The sequence below is a fragment of the Cryptotermes secundus genome, unplaced genomic scaffold, assembly GCF_002891405.2.
Source record: "Cryptotermes secundus unplaced genomic scaffold, Csec_1.0 scaffold26, whole genome shotgun sequence".
In the NCBI taxonomy this organism is placed as follows: Eukaryota; Metazoa; Arthropoda; class Insecta; order Blattodea; family Kalotermitidae; genus Cryptotermes; species Cryptotermes secundus.
In genome coordinates, this window is record NW_019743656.1 from 1,742,237 (window position 1) to 1,752,421 (window position 10,185).

The 10,185-nt window shown below is 41.3% G+C and overlaps 1 protein-coding gene across 1 annotated transcript in view; it reads right to left on the minus strand.

The window, feature by feature from the left end:
* Positions 1-9,896, minus strand: part of LOC111874154 (patatin-like phospholipase domain-containing protein 2) — a 67,149-nt gene extending 57,253 nt beyond the window's left edge. The window contains exon 1 of the mRNA XM_023869400.2: positions 9,769-9,896. The gene's annotated coding sequence lies outside the window, so the exon portion shown is untranslated. The remainder of the gene's footprint in view (positions 1-9,768) is intronic.
* Between the last annotated feature and the right edge of the window lie 289 nt (positions 9,897-10,185).

Sequence of the window (10,185 nt, forward strand, 5' to 3'; positions counted from 1 at the left end):
TATATATATATATATATATTATATCATATCGTGGATACAAGTTTTAGTACTGTTGAGGTTTTCTTGGAGGTGACCATGAAGATGTATTTTTGGATGCAACATAGCGTCACATCACAGAATACAGTAATATTCATTATTGAAAACTGCCTTCGTGATTCCATGTGCGAGGCCTGTTAAGAAATTCTAATATAATTTAAACCGCTGCTCAGCAATAATCAATAATCAATGATCTTCGCAGTGGGTAACACAGTTCCGTAAATAAACAAGGCAATGAAGCATAATGCCCAAATATTTTGTTTGAACTTACTAAAATATTCTAGACTTGTGAAAACTTTGTGTACAGTTAAAGACATTTTTTATTGCAGAAAAAAATATTGTAAACACAAAAAAGGCCTAGGCAATGCCCATCCGGCCTTCTGTAGCACATTCTTATGAACATCTCATTCTATAATAGCGGTAACCCCGCGATTCTTAATATAGACCTTAACTTAAATCTGAGAGCATACTGTTAATAATCAGTACAAATACTTCCTTTACTTTTCTTACATATTTATTTTATATAAATATAGGAATGTTGTTTATGAAGTAACAGACGCCTTGCAGAAATCTTTTTTCTTCTAGCCTTAAGAGTTCTATAACTGACTTTGGGTACTTTTTTTTGCTGTTCTCAGACAAAATGTCCATCCTTGTTGCCCGTTGGTCCTCGTACAGTTTACAGTCCCAGAAGACATGTTCCTCCGTTTGCAGCCCATCACCAAATTCGCATTCAGCCGTGGACACAATGTTAAATGTGTTAGGCTTGCTGTAAGACTGGTGTGACCAGCTCTCGTACGGTTTATTGGCACGAAGGCACGGCGGTTCATTTTTATCCCGCGGAACCGCGGAGACGAGCCGTTGCTGTAGTACCTTTCAAAGTAGCTTTCTCCTCTGTCCCGTTTGGTGTTTTGACAAAAAACGGTGAAGTTCTTCTTTGCCTTTCATTTTCCACTGGGCTTTAAGATCTGCAACCGGTAATAATAATTGACTATCTCTGCCTTCTGTGATTGCTTGCTTTGCCTCCAAGTCGGTCCTCTCATTAACTTCCGCTCCGCAGTGCCCCGGGATCCAGTAAAATTAGATTTTTTTTCCTCGCGATTCCAACCTGTTTTATCTTTAAGCATCTGAGTAATGTGCGATGTGCTGTTCATTGTAGAGGTGTTACTGACACCTATTAACACGCTTGCCGAGTCCGAGAAAATGATGAAGTTTTGCTCCGAGTCTATTTTTTCAATGATTTCTAGTGTTTCGGCAATTGCTAGTGCTTCCGCCGTGAATGTGGACGCCATCTTAAATATCCTGAATTTCATGCTACGACCATCTTTTATATCTATTGAAGCGAATCCTACGAATGGTTTATCCTCCATTTTTGAGCCGTCCGTGGCGAAACATTTGTTGGTTCTCAATCTCTCTTGAAAAATCTTTTTGAATCATTTGTCTTCCCTCATCGAAAGATATCCTGGCCTCGTGGAATAGGCTTCCGTATGTGTAGTCGAAGGCCGGGGGACAGTTCCCTGATTGGATTAAACGCCCGAGAGGAGTTACCTCTTTGTAGTATTCGCTGAGGAGTGGTTCTTCATTTTCTCCTCTCCCTGAATTGTCAGCTTGAAATTATAATTCTTCCAGCAGCTGGATCATTGGATGATTGCTTGAAGTATAACACCTGGACACATAGTTCCTTCCAAACTGTTTGAATCTACTAAAAATTTGGATTTCTTTGGCTTCTACTAGCATTACATTGGTCGAGATGCTACTACTGTAGCCCAGTGCTCCGCGTATTGCTCTATGCTATATCTTCTCTAGCCTTTATGTTTGTTTATTCTTAAGTTTATGAAATAAAAACGCTCCATATTCCATTCTCGACCTTATAAGTGCCTTATAGAGTCTCATTAAGATTACAGGGTCCGCTCCCCATCACGTTTGCTCCATACAGTTCACGATTTTCATCCGGTTTTCGCATTCCCTAACTATTGCGTTTATTTCGTCCTCCCAGTCTAGATTAGATTTTAATTACAGACCTAAAAATTTAATTGATTTGACCGAAGAAACATTTTCCCCTTGTACCGTGATCTCCCACTTTCCATCCGCTGTCCCCTTTTTTATCGAAGATACAGAGTTGACATTTCCAAGCCATTTTCCTTTAAATAAAGTTCAATGCTTTGTATGCTCTTTTCCACTTCCGATACGCCAATTCTGCTACATCTGTTAACTGAATAAACTGTCACATCGTCTGCGTATTCCAGGATTTTGCAGTTCTGGTTGATTTTGGATTTCAGTCCTGCCATATAAAGTGGATCGGAGTCTGAGGTTTTTAATTATGAAGTGGAGTTCTTGAATTGTGTAATCTGAGTCCAGGAATGGATCATGATTATCATGATCGACTGCTGGTGCTTGATTTGGTTCATCCACACCTGAGCACAGCTTTTCAAACGTCGTTTTGGAGGAATTAGCTAGTTCTTCTGTATATTCGTGTTCCCTTTCCGTCTTGTTGAATCTGTACTTTTCATTCTGTTCCAAATGTACGATGGATTCGTGAATTTATCTATTCCCTCGCAGAAAGTGCATTGCGGCGTCATCTATTAGATGTTATTTGAATTAATTTCAATTGCGTGGTTTTAAGTTCTCATCACGGTGACTGAAAATTACAATGGAACTTCGAAAATCGAACACAATCCATTCCAGGAGACGGGTCGACTTTCGAGTTAAATTTTCCCATTTGAAATAATGTAAATTGAATTAATCCGTTCCATACCTCCCAAAGTTTACCCAATATAAAATATTTTAAGTGCTTATTTAAAAGATCATATTGGTAATAAATGATAAAACAAGTATATTTAATTTGAATAACTGATTTTTTATTTATAATAGTACATTGTATAAAAATGTTGTATAGTAATCAATCAATCAATAATAGTAGGAGGCATATTACTGTTCACTTGAAGGTGAATCTGGAATCCACTAGTTGAGAGTTGTGGTTCATTAACACTACCACCACTTCGTTTTTCTTTGGAGAGAACCCTGTCTATATTAATTTGTTTTGTCTATATTTAAAATATTTCTGAAATGTTGCAGTACATCGTCATTAAACAGGTTAATACTCCTGTTCACAACTTGCGATACTGAGTCGCCACTTTTCTACAAGGCCACGTGACTACCACGTGATTCTTTGTTCGACTTTCGAGTTTTTGTTCAAGTTTCAAAACCAGATTTTCCTCGAAATTTTTGTTCGAGTTTCAAGTTATTCGAACATGAAATCGTGAATTCCAAGGATCTACTCTATATTATTTTGGGATTTGACACCGTATAGTTTGGCAGATATGTATCATCGATTCGAGGTAGGATGGTGGTAGCAGATTCCTTCCAAATGTAGGTATCTACCTACCAACCCAAATGGCGTCAAATAAATCCCAGAACACACTAATTTTAATTTCACCCTATGTATCGTGCCATCTATCAATAAAATGTAGAAAGAGCGCCCAAAAATTTGACGATTATCGCCTGTACTTCCTTTTGCAGCCGGTATCCTATCACTGTAGCTGATACAGATACGGTAAGATAAGAAACAAACAGATTTCCATTACTTTATCTGGTCTCTCTCATGTGGCTGTCCTATCAATATGCAATAGTAGATAAGTTAACTTGATTCTGTACTTGAACGATTAAAAAAAAATTCCTATGTGCAGTCTGAGGCTGTCACGTCGGCGAGTCTGAAGATTACTTTCTTCTGGGATATGATACCGTGTAGTTTGGTAGATACGTACCAACACATCGGAGGGAGGGTAGAGGAGTTGGTACCAACCTACCAAACTACGCCCCCGTCACGTTCCAAACATAGGAATCTTCAAGTACGCCTATGTTTATGAATACATAATTAAACACGGAAAAGCCAAGACCTCTGAAGTGAAACTTTGCGTGAACTTCGGTGTCAAACACTGCCATGTGCTAAGAGGCAATTACTAAATATAAAGAAGTTCCTGTGTTTACTTAAGCACCACGCCATAAAGACACAGGTAAGAGTGGATGTATATTTTCTTGAACTCGGCACTAGTTAGAGGTGTGGGGTCAGCTTCACGTCCTGGCGGCTTTATCCACAGACTAGAAGGGTGGGTGGGACCGAGAGCTGGTTTGGACTTTGTGGAGAACACAAGAATCTCTAACACCTGACGGGAATCGAACCCGGATTCCTAGGTCGTCAAGGCCGTAGCCAAGGAGCTATATTTACTACACACTACGGGCTCCTGGTGGCATTGCAAATATTCAAAATTAGCTCATTTCCCCCCCCCCCACCCGCCTGTTANTTTCTTAATGATTTCATTTGGACAGTAAATATTGTTACGAGTTATGTAGGTTATTTCTGTGTGACTTTTGACATTCTCCACAGCACGTGAATATAAATATTACTGCCTTCTCGGATATTGAGCCGTGTAGTCTGGCAGAAGGTTACCGACGTTTCGGGGGGAATATTTTTCTTCTACAGCTAGCGTCGCTAAAATCCGTCGATCCACTGCAATTTTAAAAGGATAAAAAAGTTAGAAGTTCGAAACGCAAACGTACGTAATTCCTGTCCCGGCCTTTATCAACACAACTAAATATATAAATAAATATGTGCAGCATGATCAAGGGGCACGCGGTAGACTAATCGGTTGAGGCACTATGCTACAAGCCGGAGAGTCAGGCGTTCGATTCCCGATGAGGTCACTGGGGTTTTTAATTGACCTAATCCTTCTAGCCGCACTATGGCCCTGGGGTCGACTGAGCCTCTTAACAGAAATGAGTACCAGGAATCTTCGTGCGGATAAAGTACGGTCGGCGTGTAAGGCTGACAACCTCACTGCCATCTGTGAGAAGATCGTCTACAAAATGTGGGAGCCCCAGTGTCTCACAATCCCATGGGCCTACACGGCCTGTTACAGGGACACCTTTACCTTCTTACATCATCCAGCACGATCAAAATATTCAATGAGTCCTCTATACTATCAATAAACCCTACATGTAATGTAATTATATATGCACAGAAACTTACAGGGACAGCACGGGCAGAAGTTAATACTGGCAACATTGCACCATAAATTCCACGAATTAAACGCTGAGTAAATAGTGACTCAAACCAGAGAATTATGCATTTCCGTCCGTTTTATCTCTCCATTGCTTAAAATAAATGACAGAAAATTAAATGCGAGATCAGTCAATCTACCTCAAAGAGTTTTAGACAATAACAACATGGCGTGGGGGAGTACAGCCGTTCTTGCTAAGATTAGATTAAGCAGATCCTAGCCGGCAGAATGTTGACGCGAATCTTAGTTTATATTGTGAAACATTTAAGAATGTTCTATGCTGCATTAATATCATAAATTATCAGGTTATAATCGAGCCACAAATTATTTTATTTTGCCTTCCTCTTGCCTATAACTGCCTCCATGGAGCCGACTCCTATTTGAGAAGCCGCCAATCGCTCAGCTACTCAATGATATCTCAATATTTTATGGAACTCGTAGGTTCATTACCGTGTTCACAAAAGCCCGCAACTGGTCCCTACCCTGAGCCAGATGAAACAAGTTCAAACCACCACATTCTACTTCCTTAAGATACATTTTAATATTATCATCTCATTTATGTCTAGGTCTTCCTAGTGGCTCTTTCCTTCTCACTTTTCCACCAAAACCCTATATGCTCGTTTTACTTATAGCCTATAAAAGGCCCCTCTATTATGAAAACGGCGGCAAAAAGGTTTCTCTGAAATGTACGTGTAGATAAAGAACTTCCAGACTAAATGGCGTCACATACCAGACGACTGTGACGTACGAAATGATCTTGTCTCATGCAAGAGACCACAACAAAAAAGTGAACACTAGCTAATGCGGTATAACTGGGGTAAGAAGTGTTCCAGATTAAGCGGTAATTCGGATTAAAGTAAAAAGTAAAGCTATCCCTGTAACAGGCCGTGAAGGCCCATTGGGTTGTAAGACGTTGAGGGTCCCACATTATCTAGACAATCGGCTCAAAGATGGCGGTAATGTTGTCAGCCCCAAGGCCACAGTGCGGCTGGAAGGATTAGATCAATTGAAAAAATCCAATGACCTCATCGAGACTTGAACCCGCGACCTTCCGGCTTGCCCCTCAACCAACTACGCAACCGTGTGGTCCCGGGTACAAATCTGGGCCCAGAGACCGGCTATCCCGAGATTGTTCGTGGTTTTCTTCAGTTCCTGCACGAAAATATCGGGACAATATCTCAAATCAAGTCACAACCACTTCCTTGGCATATGTTTCTCAATTCATTGTTCATTAATGATCTTGCCATATGACGTCACATAGTCAGCGTCATTAAACACACCGTAACATGTACATGAACTACACGGCGGGGAGCCCGGGGGGAGTATCCCTGGCGAGGAGGGCGGAGCCTACGTTCATGTTTTTTTATCAGTATCTAATATTTTCAGAGAATAAATCAGCTCACCACTTCCGCACCACACTGCCAACAGATCATAAGCGATGTGCGCATTTGAATTTGTTTTGTCTTATTGACCCAAAGACCCAGATAGATAAAGGGTTCACGTAATATTTTACAGTGTGGCTGGAAGCTGATTATTATAATATCCCCCTTAATTTCTATTCAGATGCCTAAAGATGACGTCAAAACTGATCAATAACATTATAAGGACTACATCAGATGTTCAGTGGCGGTTTATGGTTTTGCCAGACGATTATAATCATCTGAATGCGACAGTAAAGATGTCACTATACTAACTTAAGTACCATACCATGAAGGGGTACGGGGAGTGGAGGTACAGCTCCACGCATTCTTAGTCTCGGAAAAAGATGAACAGCTATGGCTTCACACCGCGGCTACTTCACATCCGAGAGAATAGCCACAGGCACCTTCTAGATTGCGAGCTGGGTAGGCCTGAGAACCTATTTGGACGCTCTGGAGAAGAGAAGCATCTCCGCTCTTACCGAGGATAGAACCCCGACTCCACGACGGTCGAGCGCATAGACTACATTAATCCAGCGTTAAAATCTTTTTGACGGGGTCATCGCTGACTTGCGGTAAGGATTATGATGAAATTTTCTATTAATAATAGTTTTCTGGGATGTAAAGGAGCCGGGATAGACCAGTCGGCCTGGACGGCTGAGGGGTTAGATTTCGAGTCCCGGTAAGGACGAGATTTTTCTCTTTTCAACGTCGTCCAGACCAGTTCTGGGGCCCACCCATCCTCCTATCGGATGGGTATCGGGAGGCTATTTCTCTGGATGTTAAGTGACTAGCGCGTGAAGCTGACCTCAAACTAGTGCTGAGGTTAAGAGAACCTGGATCTACACGTCCACTCCCTCACAAGTGTTAATGGCGTAGCGCCTAATTAGTTTCGCATTTTCTTTTCAGCTTCTTCTGGAATGCGGCCCGTCACTGCAAATGCTAAACTAGGGCTTGTGTTATTACGCGAACGTGAGTTATCCGGAGTGTCCCAGGGTCAATTCTTACGTCTTTCGACACAGCATTGTAGCTTTCTGCCTAACATAAGATTACGTCTTGGCTAATCATTCGTGTTCTGACAGCTGTTCTTCTTTAGAATGAGGAATATTTATCTGGTCAAGACCTGTAGAAAAGTTCATTGATTAAATGTAGCTCCGAATTACTTATAAAGAAGAGATAGGTCATTACGACGTAAAGAAACGCGTGCTGTATATGACACGCTTTGCTAACTTATGCTTATATACTCCTAGTACAATGGCCGTTGAAAACTCAACGGAAAGATTTGGCAGTTCTTATAAAGCTTTCAATGATCCACCCTTACTCATCATGATCACAGCCCTTGAGGGACAATCCTTGAAATGTTGTGGAAAGACAGCTCAATGGAATAAGCACAATAAATGTGCAGAGAATTGCTTTTCATCAGCAAAGGTCTGCACTGTAATACCGATTGAAGCACTATAGCTTCATGCCACCGTGTAGTAATTAACTACCGTTAGTTTGCATCTGGTTTCAGTGACGAGGCTCCAAACCGTGATGCAGAGTAAGTCTTATAAAAGAACATTCATAAAGTAGTCTTTGTGCTTAATTAAGCATGACGTTATGAAGAAAATGGGAGAATAGTGAATGATACATATCCAAGCACACGTAAGTAACCTCGGTACTTGGCGAGGGTGAGTGCTCACGGTCTGACCCTTTTACACCGGGTATCCATCGGACAGGACAGTGGGTGGGCTCCAGAGCCTGTCTCGACGCCGAAAAAAAAAACACTCTTGCCATTGCCTGGAATCTAACGCGGATTCTTAGGTCGTCAGCCCGCAGCCTAGTCCCTTCACTGACGGGACGTCTATCTACAGTCCTTCTATAAGTTCTGTAATGGTTTGATTTGTCGTTATCATTTCAACTTACCTTATCAAAGAACTATAAAGCATCGTACAAACGTAAATCTATCCCTGTAACAGGCCGTGGAGGGCCACAAAGTTCCGAGTCATCGAGGCTCCCACATTTTCTCTAAACAGTAGCCTCACAGATGGCGGTGAGGTCGTGAGCCTTACGCGCAGACGGCCCTTAACCCCCAGGAAGATTCCTGGTACTCATTTCTATTAGAGGCCGAGTCGACCCCAGGGCCACACTGCGGCTTAAGGTAGGTCAATTGTAAAATCCAGTTACCTAATTGGGATAAACGTAAGTTATGTGGTGATTCGCGAAATAGACATCAGCCTTTTCTTTCAGTGTTTCATGACTATTCTTTGAGTACTGACAATCTTTTCTGAGGAAATGTGATGAACAGCATACTATACAAAGGAGAAAGTTTACAATTGACTATTTCTGCGTGTTACTCGTGGGGGATGGTGTTAAACGTCGACCTCGACGAAGAAAACTGGGTAAGTTAAGAGTACGAAGGCGTATACAACAAATGATGGGACCTTCTGTTGCATTCTCGTTTGATGTTGCATAGTATTGAAGCAAGAATGTTGCAAGTAGCATGGGGGTGGGACTGATAAATGCATACAGAGTTTAGGTTGGAAACTCTGATGGGAAGAGACTACTTTTGAAGTTCTAGACGTAAAACCGCGAATACTAAAAATGACCTTAAATAAGCAATATCGGAGGGTGTCACTCTGATTTACCCTGATCATGATAGGGTCCGGTGGCTGACTCTTTTGAACGCAGTAATGAACTTTTTGGTTCGGTATCCGAATACAAGTCTACACGGTGTAACAACCAAGATGACCACAACATGAAGCACAGATTTCTAAAGAGGGTGACAGAATCTTGCTGATTAGCATTGTTCCATGCTGTTAGTTAATTCGGCAATTCACTTCCAGCCTGTGAAAGGGTGCTAAAATTTCGCGACCTTTGTTCTCAATCACGCACAGCTAATTACATTTCCCCTGACAAGCTGATTTGTGTCAGTGTTTCAGAGATTCTGTTTTCAACCCAAGAAACTTATCCAAGACATCAATTACGGAAGGCTTAGCGCTCAGCAGAGCCATCTATGTAACGGATACGAGTACATTGATAAAGTTATCTGTGTTTAATAAATTATGAATTCTCAACCTCGGCCGTGGAATTCGGTGGTTAGCTTTACTCTCTGGCCAGTTTACCCGCGGCTAAAGACTCACCAGTGAGAAATCTATAGCGATCCATAGGTATATGGCCGATACCGGTTCGTGTTTCCTAGAGGTTATAGTCGGTTATAGCCGCGCAGAGTAAAGTTGCCCAGGAACATTCGTCAGGATTCTTTAAAGATATAGCCTTACCTTTATCTTTAGTAGACTCATTACACGCAACTGCTGACACAAACCTCGGATGCAATTTTCTGTGTCTTAATGGCACAAAGTTTCACACTACAGTCATGCCTCTTCTTCCCAGGAACATACCTGAATTCGACTGGGTTCGACATTGTGTACCCTGATAATCGATTTTTACTTATGCGATCTATGATTAGCTTTAGTGTCAAATCGTTGTCAGGAATTGGATGCCATTTTCGCTCTAATAACAAATCAAGAAACAGTTGAAAATAGTTTTCCATCATTACAACATCCCTTAATGCCAGCTTTGAACAGATGAATATATTTTTTTAATTACTGAATATTTAATGTTGCTTAATTGTAGCTTACATTCAAGTTAATGCACATTCTTCATTTCTGTTGGGAGATGTAAAGGGAAGAAATTGG